Source organism: Hyposmocoma kahamanoa, unplaced genomic scaffold, assembly GCF_003589595.1.
Source record: "Hyposmocoma kahamanoa isolate Upper Pololo Valley unplaced genomic scaffold, ASM358959v1 81, whole genome shotgun sequence".
Taxonomy (NCBI): domain Eukaryota; kingdom Metazoa; phylum Arthropoda; class Insecta; order Lepidoptera; family Cosmopterigidae; genus Hyposmocoma; species Hyposmocoma kahamanoa.
Genome location: NW_020654080.1, coordinates 3916108 through 3926492, shown reverse-complemented (window position 1 = coordinate 3926492; position 10385 = coordinate 3916108). Strand labels below are relative to the sequence as shown.

General features: G+C 37.1%; 1 long non-coding RNA gene across 1 annotated transcript in view; it reads right to left on the bottom strand.

Moving 5' to 3' along the window:
* The window catches only part of LOC113234143, a 126180-nt gene extending 116164 nt beyond the window's left edge, over positions 1 to 10016 (bottom strand). Inside the window, exon 1 of the long non-coding RNA XR_003310771.1 lies at positions 9983 to 10016. This is a non-coding gene — a long non-coding RNA (uncharacterized LOC113234143). The remainder of the gene's footprint in view (positions 1 to 9982) is intronic.
* Between the last annotated feature and the right edge of the window lie 369 nt (positions 10017 to 10385).

Below are 10385 nucleotides of genomic sequence, written 5' to 3'. Positions count from 1 at the left end.
TTTTTAAGCTCTAATTGTATGCTGTTGGATGTCCTTCAATAAATAAAATAAATAAATAAATATAAGAATCGACAATAATAAATTTTAAAAATAATTCATTTTTATGACAACTGGCAACCCTGCAAATGTCATTTTACTCCGTCAAAAGACAGACGATAGAAGTATTTGTTTTGAAAGTAATTGTATTGACATTTTAATTTTGTGTTTACCAATTACGAAGCTAGAGGTCACGGCTAGAGAAGAAGGTTGTAAGATTTTGAGCGGGGAAGAAAAAGGTATCTTGTGGAGCTGTTTTGGTATAACAAAGGGAATAAACGGATTCGAAGTACTTACTGTATTTTCAGCGCTTTTCACCTGAGTTTTATTATTTGTATAAATTTGCGGTATGAGCCGTGCTTTTAAAGGAATTCAAACGTAATATGTTTCGTATATACGCCGACAACTGTCACCAACGCTGAGAATCTCGCACTAAAACCTCGTCGCGAAACAAAAAAGGTCTCCTTTAAAAGTTCAACACTCGTTAGCGAAATGAATATGGGGACCCATTGTTTGTCAAATTATCTATTCATGTATTCAATTATTATTGTATTCAGCTATTACCATAGTTTAATACGCGCATTTGTTTTTTTTTCCTTTTTCACGTTCAGGAGGAAAAAGCTCATTTAAAAGGTAAATGGGGCTGTGGAAGTGTGCTTTATGGTTTTACATTAATTGGGAGTTTTTGCGTTATGTAGTTATTGTTGCAGTCTAAATATGTTTTTGGATCACTGTAGAGACAAATTATTATTATTAGAGTTGCAACGGGTATTTAATTACCATTCGATATTCGGCTTATTCAATGTGAATTTTGCTATTCGGCAAAATACCGAATACTTAAAAAACAGGAGAACAAAGTGACAGGACGAACACGTCGTGCGTCTGGCGTTAGGCGGCACTGCAACTAAGAACTTCAAATCGCAAAAGATCTGGGGAACACTGCCACTGCGCCTATCACCCTGAGACATAAGTTGACAAGTCCCATGTGCCTGTAACTTCATCGAGCATCTTTACCTCTCAAAACCAAAAGTAATGCTAACATTACTGCTTGGCGGTAGATAAAGGTAAGGTGACAGACGAAATCTTTCGAAAGAAGCTCTACTGTATACTGTCATGTCTTATCATCACCATCATCAGCTTCAACGCATCCACTGCAAGACATAAGCCACCCCTTGAGCACGTCAATTCTCCAGGTCCCATACCGACCTCATCCAGCTGCTACCGGTCACCTTTCTCAGGTCATCCGTCCATCGTGCCGCACAGCGTTCTACATTTTGTTTACTTTGACTAGGTCGCCAATTCAGAACAAGTCTGCTCCATCGGCATGCAGATATGTCCGGTCCACTGCCAATTACGTCATTTGGAAATTTATCTTAAAAACGTATGACGTCATTTGGAAATTTATTTTAAATTATCATGTACATTTTATTTATGCTGAACATACATCGCAAGTTCTCAAATGGGCAATTCTGCGCTTCTTGATCTAAATGATAAGTACTCATTATTTGTAAAAAAAAAAAAAAGTCAAACAAACTTAAGATAAAAAAGTAATTACTTAATTAAGTCATAAATTTAAATTATAAATTTTAAAATTAAAGTACCTTTTATAATTCGCTGTACACAATTATTTACTTAACTGACGTTAATAAATAATGGTTTTCGTATGCACGTTAACCAGACCGAAAAAATTGGCCGAATATTCCGCTACGCTCTTGGTCGAGCTTTCAATACCTAGATGTGAAGTTATACGAGTATCTTTTAGTGCATGAATAGGTTCCCATATTGGTCCCTACCCCCCAGTTAGCGCTGAAGAGTGCTACGGGGGCGGTAGGGGCTTTGGAAGCAATTGCGTTGATGTTGTCTAGGGGGTGCCACCGCATTTGAAAAAAAAACTCAATTAGTTAGTAGTATAGGTAGTTAGTAGTATATTATATTCCGTACTTGAGAAGCATGACAATGTAAGTGCTATTTTTGTAATTTTACAGGGGACGCGATTTTGTGTTGAAATGCAGCATGTACAACATTTAGAATGGCTTGAAATAAAACTAATTGAGTTTTAATAACATTTCGAACTACCCTAATTGTCATACAAACAGCTTTTCAATACAAAATCGCTTCCCCCGTAAAATCACAAAAATGGCGCTTACAGTGTAATGCGTTTTATTTCTATCCTAAGGTAGCGACAACGAAAGTTTACTAAAATAAGTATTAATTGTTGTCACGCTTTTTATTTTTTCTTTAAACGATTAAATCGATACTTTAGGGAAAGTGGGTGTAAGTAGCAAACAACAAAAGACTGTTTTTTTAACAAAACAAAAATAAATATAAAAAAATTTAAAAACAGCATAAACTGTTTTGAAAAAAGAAATATTGGGTGTATTTATAACCAGATACGCGAAAGCAACAAGTTTGAAACTTCAACCGTCAACCGGCAAGAAATTATAGTCATGACTTTAACCGAAATCACACAATACTAATTACAAACGTTAATTATGGATCCCTGCGTAAACACGACTAAAAAAAAAATATGATAATCATATCTAAAATTTCGAATTCGCTTGGTATAGATTGGAATATTTTGAATTTTATGACACCAAGTGGTTGGGACGAGCGAGTTGTGCGCCTGGTGGTAAGCGACACACCTGTCCATAACAGTTGCAGTGCCGCTCATAGTTTTCAGAGATCTGAAGGAGACTGCCACTACACTCGTCTACCTGAGACATAAGTTGAAAAGTCCTATGTGCCTTTAATATCACCAGGACCCTTATCCTTCAAAACCAGAACACAGTTGTGACGGTGTGACCTCCTTATATCGACATCCCACCTTTTTGTCTAGCCTCTCTCCATTCGTATCGTATCGTTTTTTCTTCTTCTACTCATATTTAAATTTAAAATTATTCCATTTTACCTCGCATTCTGATTTTGTTTCTTTCAATCGTCACTCTCTGCGCGACCGCGGTAGCGAACATGCCATTATTTATCTTTTAGAATCGTTTACTAGCTATATTTATACAGTTTACATTTTAAAGATTATATTTGTTAAAACCGATTAAATATCTATAAACTGGACTTTCAACGTTTGAATTGCTAAATTTACTAAATAAGATGTTGGAAGCTGCGAGGCTGCGGAGGCTATTACTGCTATCCAGGCTACACACCATTACAATCCATCAGAACACCTACCAGCACCAACAGCACCTCCACACAGTAATGCTAACATTACTGTTTGGAGGCGGAAATAGGTAAGGCGGCTTGCACCAGGAGCTCGAAAATTTTTAATTCGCTGGTATAGTTTAGAATATTTTGAGTTTTATGATACCAAGTGATTTTTTTTTATATATAATATCAAGCGACGGGACGAACGAGTCGTGCGCCTGGTGGTAAGCGATATTCATGATAGTTGCAGCGCCATTCAGAGTTTTCAATCGCAAAGATCTGAGGGTGACTGCCACTGCGCTCGTCTACCTGAGACATAAGTTGAAAAGTCCTATGTGCCTGTAATTCCACTAGCACCCTTACCCTTCAAAACCGAAACGCAGTAATGCTCACATTACTACTTAGCGTCAGAGGTGGGTAAAGTAAATTCGCTTATTATAAATATCGAGTTTTTAAGTTTGCGCTTTTGTCACACATAGGACATCATTTTTTCGGATCTAAATTACATTTATTTGAAAAAACAAACATACGCAACCAACCAGCAACGTTTCGGGCCTTTTACAGGCCCCATGTCTTTATAAGTCATGTAAAGGGTATGAAACGTTGGTTTATTTGCAAAAACAAATATACGCAATTACGATCCGAAAAAATAGTTATACTTTTTATCGCCTACAACTTAAAATTTTTGAATCGCTTATACAGCATGGAATAGGACTAATCGTCTGTATTTAAAATAACACATAAATCGACCCTTCTTACGTAAAGTATCGTATGTCGAAATTGTCAAGTTTACAGGGGAGTGTTTTATAGTTTTGAATTCACTGAAATGAGCACTGACTTTAGCATTTCTTAGTGTTTTCGTCAAAGCTCGTTACTCACATAGAGTGATCATCTAATAGAACATCATAGATCATCCAACCGATATCTAGGATTTTATAATACTCTATATGAGTAACGTGCTTTGCCGAATAAAACTAAGAAATGCTAAAGCAACGTGTTATGCTCATGTCAGTGAATCCAAAACTTTAAAACGCTCCGTTGTAAACTTTTCAATTTCGACATAGGATACTTTACGTAGGAGGGGTCGAAATAACGCACACACTCAACGCAGCTCCGCACTAGAGGAACTCTGTGGCTAGGGTGCCATGGACACACACATAGACAATCACAAATTATACACAAACTCACGAGAGAAATAAATGTAGGCCATACAAATATAATCTCTCGGTCCGGGTATCGAACCTGGGACCTCTACGTGGCAGTCCGGCATGGTAACCGTTCAAAAACGGAAGCAGTTAAAAGCAAGTATGGTTTTATTATTACAACAAATGCAAATTCGGTTGGTAATTGTTTACCAGGTCTGGAAAGTAGAACTGACAATGGAAGAATAATTATCGTCCGCTTTCCAAGAATTATCGAAGGACCTTGCACTGACAAAGATGTTTTTTTTTCAACAACAATGCCTCCAGTTGAATGTTCAAAGATGTTAATATATTTTTGAGTGCAATAAATGTTTTGTTTAAAGTCGTTTTGTATTTAGGTCAGAAACTACGAGTTGGGATTTTGGAATGACTGAATTTGGTTACTATACAATTTATTATGTTACTTTGTGCTTTTTAAACTTTGGTAATAAAGTATACTAACTTTATATTTTTTTAATAAATAATAGTCACACGCTTGGACACGACCTCACCAAATATTAAGCGACGATGGGACGCGTTTGAACAGCTCCAAATTGTACTTTTCGGGAAACACAGATGTCGATAGAGTATTCCATTCCTTAGCAGTGCGAATGGGTGGTATATCAACGACAAAAAGAACGGAGTATTCCGGACCTTCTGGTCGGCCGAAGGAGGAACGGTGAGGGTAGAACTAAACTGAAAATTTATTTTTCGTAATACCAAGTAACAGGACGATCATGCCGTGCGCCTGGTGGTAAGCTAAACGCCTGTCCATAACAGTTGCAGTGCCACTCTTGAGACATAAGTTGACAAGTCCCATGTGCCTGTAATTTCACCAGCACCCTTACCCTTCTAAACCGGAACGCAGTAATGTTCACATTACAGCTTGACGGTTGAAATAGGTAAGGTGGTAATACTTGCGTGGACGAATTGTATTCTATCTATTAGTTTAAATATCGCTCATTTGATGCAACATTGACATAATTGTAATGTTGGCAAAATTGAGTTAAGTATATTAAACATATCTGCGACGTAACAAGTGTTCACGTTTGAAGAAAAGACAGTCATTTTAAATTTACATAATATTGTTAAGTGTATATAAAGTAATAAGTAAAATAAAGTTTTATTGTCACGTCATAAATTTGAAACAAAATTAATAAATCAATTCAAATCCATTTATTATAAAATTATAGGAAGTACAATTTCGTCAGTGTAACACATTGACTTACAAATAAATGGACGACGGGTCTAATACAAAAACCACGAAAAAAATGTCCCAAGTCAACCTATTCGAAATTTAAATTGTAATGTCATCGCAGTATCGCGCTGTCAGTCGAACCAATGAAGACTAAAGCGGAGTTTGGCGCTCTGTATACGATTTTAGCGCCTTACAAGTGCGGACACTTTTTAGCGCGGACCCGACGTCCATATAATTGTAAGTCAATGGTGTAACATCAAATGAGCGACGTATTATTTATTACTATTACAAATATCGAATAAACACAAATAAAAATTCCTTCGATCCGGCTGGATTCATACCAGCGGCTGTTTGTCAGACCGGGGCTAACCCGTTTCGCAAGAAACATTTTTTTTATAATGTCAAATGACGGAACGAACAAATCGTGCGCCTGATGGTAAGCTACACGACTGTCCATAACAGTTGCAGTGCCACAGAGCTTTGAATCGCAAAGATCTTAGAGTTACTGCCACTGCGCCCGTCACCCTGAGACGTCAGCACCCGTACCATTCAAAACCGGAATACAGTAATGCTGACATTACTGCTTGGCGGCAGAAACAGGTAAGGTGGCAGCACTTCCCTGGACGAATTCTTTCACAAGGAGCTCTACTGCTACTAAAAAATATAATGAATATCACATGGTAGTAAAATCATCGTGATATTCAATAAAATAAATATTTCAAATAAATAAATGTAAATTGTTTAAACTAAGGACCTAAAAGAGTGGCCAAATCAAGGCGCAAACATTTTCAAAACACACATACCTCTATACAATTTGACAACATTGAGGATCTATCCAAGCCGCTAGTGCCGTGAGGACTAGATGAGAAAGGCTTCGATTCGTAGGTTAACTAATTTGGGGGAAAAAATCAAAATTAGTTCCGATCGGAGAGTACTGGGTAATATTCCGGAGTTACCTTCGTTACTCTGGTATTCGTAGTACACAAGTACTACGAATACCAGACGTTGTCGCGTACGGTCGCGATTGACAGTTACTGGTGAGTGCCTCTATTCTTTCTGAACGGAATGTTAAAATGGCAACACAGAGGGAGAAATGGGGGGAATGATAATGTTTAAAAGGAAAGGAACGTTAGAGAGAAAAAAGACTGAGATTAGTTTGGGAGAGTAGCAAAAAGGGTGAGAGGAGGTGTAGTTAGTGCGAAGCAGATGGTGAAGTGTTTTCTAATCTGGTGAGTGTTTGTACTAATAAAGAGATATGGTAATATTGAGATATAGATGAAAAGATTATTGTATCTTGCTGGAGGTTTGGGTTGATCTAAGGGGAAGGTGGAGGATCAACATGGGGCCTCAGGGCCCCAATCTTCTGCGCGTCGCTCTTGGCAACAGGTGTGCCCGTCTGATGAGAGGATCCAACCACCATGTGGCTCTCGGGTTTACTTGTGGTGTCGGTCAAGGCACGCAGAAGGTTTAACGATAATTGTAGTATGCATTAGAGCAATTATAAATCCCTATATCTCTATGTTATCATATTATTAAGCATGAGACTTTGTCGCATATGAGAATTGACATTACATTGAACCAAGGCTATCCGACATCATGACAAAACATGTAGGATATAAAAAGTGGCGACAGACGTACTGACCGAAATCAAGTAAATGCAGTATGGTGTGTATTGTTGTGGAGAGTGTGTAATAGGAGCCTATTTCGTCGTCTTGCATCTGCATAAACTTTCGGTATGTATTTAAAATTATAGCTTTTTTCAAGGTAATATAGAGGCTTTCTTTAAAACCTAATAATTTGAGGCTATGAAAAAGATGATTGGGAACGCTTGTTGTGGAAAGAACAATATAAGAGATAACACTCTTGTCAACAAATTCTAGCCACTTCATCCTTGAGCTCTGCGTATTTATTTATTTTTTCAGTTATAGTCTTGTCTATGTTATGTTCTTCTTATTATTATAATCTCAAAGTAAATAACAGAAATCCGACGCCAAAAACAAGTCTATACCTTCCCTAAAGCGATACTTCACCCCACCTCGCTTGCTTCACTCCGTCTTGCCCTATCATTTATCATGTGCGAACAATGGCGTTCTGCGAAAGTCCAAATTTGCAGCCGCCCTGATTCATTGCAAGCACAATATGTTTTGAGGTGCATTCCTGCTCACCTCATAATTACTTATTGACTAAAAATAGTTTGAAAGTTTCACTAACCGGTAATCAAGAAAGCACTTAATACCCAAAACTTAGAAGGTATTTCCCGGATGCTACAACATCATCGTTATAGAATGAAGGAAGTAAAATAGTTATCAGTTTAAGTTTTGAAAACTGAATTTAAATATCTATGATATACAAGTAGACATTTACAAGACAACGCGTAAGGGGCTCACCACATCTATCCACACGGCATAGGCATTGAGCCGGTCAGAAAAACCTTTATGGTCATGCAATAACGTTTCGTTTCCGGATCGCCAACGTAAAACGCACAACATCATTTTCGTTATAATTAATTCAACATAAAGATTTTTCTGGACGGCTTAATGCAATTCTGTGTCGATAAGTATGGTGACTCCTTAACGTAGTCCGCCACATCATCGCTTACGATTATGGCCAAGCGTCAGTCCAACTCATATATATAAAAAAAAACATAATACAATATAAGTATGATAAGAACTAAAATATTATTCAACATATTTCTAAACTTTACAAGGTGCAATAGACATTGGCATAGAATTTGATATATGAACAAAATTGCACTTAAATAAAGGTAAAATGTAAAAGAAAAGGGACTTTCGAAAGTGATATTTCAGTTACACATGGGCTTTTTTTTCAATTGGTAATCTCGGTAAAGCTCCTTAAATTTAGTGAACAAAAAAAATTGGTAATCTACCCAGTAATAACTTTAATGCAATATAATAAAGAATCAGAATAAAAAAACACGGTTTAAATGAGAATAAACCAACAATAACGGCTCGATGGTATCTGATATCGGAAGTATTGGCAAAAAAAACTGAAACTAATAATTAAGCAATATAACAAAATGTCCCTCGGTGATTTATTTCTAACAGTTTACAATAATTGGGAAAGTTAATCTGATTTACGAGTTAGAGGTTTACTATTCGATTTTCTTCATAAGGGTTCCGACGATTGAATAGGAAGAATCATTGAAAATGTCTTAGACCATTTAAGATGTTTACTGTATGCTTAACAATAAAACGAAAACTAAATTTAAGCAAATTAATAAATATTACACAACACATACCTTGCTCGGATCCCAAAGTTAAGTAACTAAAGCACTTGTATTATGGAAATTGGAAACAACGACGTAACTATAAACACCCAGACCCGAGACAATATCGGAAATTTAGTTTTCTACATTGACCCAGCTGGGGATCGAACCCGGGACCTCAGACATGGCTACACTATGAAAACCGGTGTGCAAACCACGGAGGTCATCAATAACATAGAAAAAAAACCTATTACAGCAGTGATAGCACGATAGGGCGCGACTAGTGCGAGATGCTATTCTCGCATAGAGATTTCGCACTTCAGGGGGTTGTTGATCTCGTTTTGCTGATCCCAGATATGTTACTTGTCAACTTATGTCTCTGAGTGACGGGCGCAGTGGCAGTGAGCCTGAGATCTTAGCGATTTAAAACTCTGAGTGGCACTGCAACTGTCCTGAATAGGCGTGTCGCTTACCATCAGGCGAACGACTTGTTCGTCCCGTCACGGCATATCATAAAAAAATGTTAATAATTCAATTTCGCTAAAAACGTCGATGCCGTTAGCTATGATATAAGAGCAGAATAGTGATTTTACAATTACATGTAATCACACAATGTAAAATCTTATGAATATCAAATGTTCCCTCGTTATTGAGGTCAAAATGTTAAAAAGTAAACTTGAGTCCTCATTACATTATATACATACCAACTTCATAGTAACACATACTTCATAGTAAGTCTTCATTCCATTATTCCCGTTAATGGATAAGGGTATCGCCTTAAGCCGGTTAGAAAAACCTTTATATTCATGCAATAACAGCGAAAAAGACGTTGCAAATTTGACTTTCGCTCAAATCGCCGACACGAAACACACGACGACATTTTCCCTCTTATTACATGGACATTTTTTTGCCCGGCTTAATCCGTGTCGATAAATGTGGTGACTCTCTTATCATACCAAACGTTAACAACGTACAAAATTCATTCGCTACATTAAATACGCTACATATTCCTGACAATGTAGTAATGTATACCACAAGTATCAATTTCATTGCACCTATACGTCGTTGCTAACCAAGTTATCAACACATAGCAACGTCGTCAAGCCTTGAAATAAAAATAACAGATTGCCGACAAACGGTTGGCAACTAGGTTACATAATGTAATGTATATAAAGATTTACTTACGTTATCGTACGGTATCGGCTACTGAACCCCGATCTGTAACCAAAAATAGTGGAATGTTATACGAAGTTCGTGGAAATGCTTATTAAGAGAATGCTTTCCCAACGATGCTTACTTAAATATTTATTAAAGTATAAAATACAGAAATAAATTTAATAACAATGTCCGTAGGACATTATTGTCACCTTATAGCGAATACCTCGTAGGTATATGATTTCTGCGTAATTTTTTAGGACAAAGATAAAAATAGTGTCTTCTTCTTCTTATTGCACTAAAGGAGTCTCCCCATAAGACGGACTGTTCATATTCCCTGTACGTTTGATGCACCCTGGGCAACAATCAGCGAGGACCTTAGACCGATCGGCAAATCTTTTCACCACAGTGGCAAACATGTGCTATAATTCTG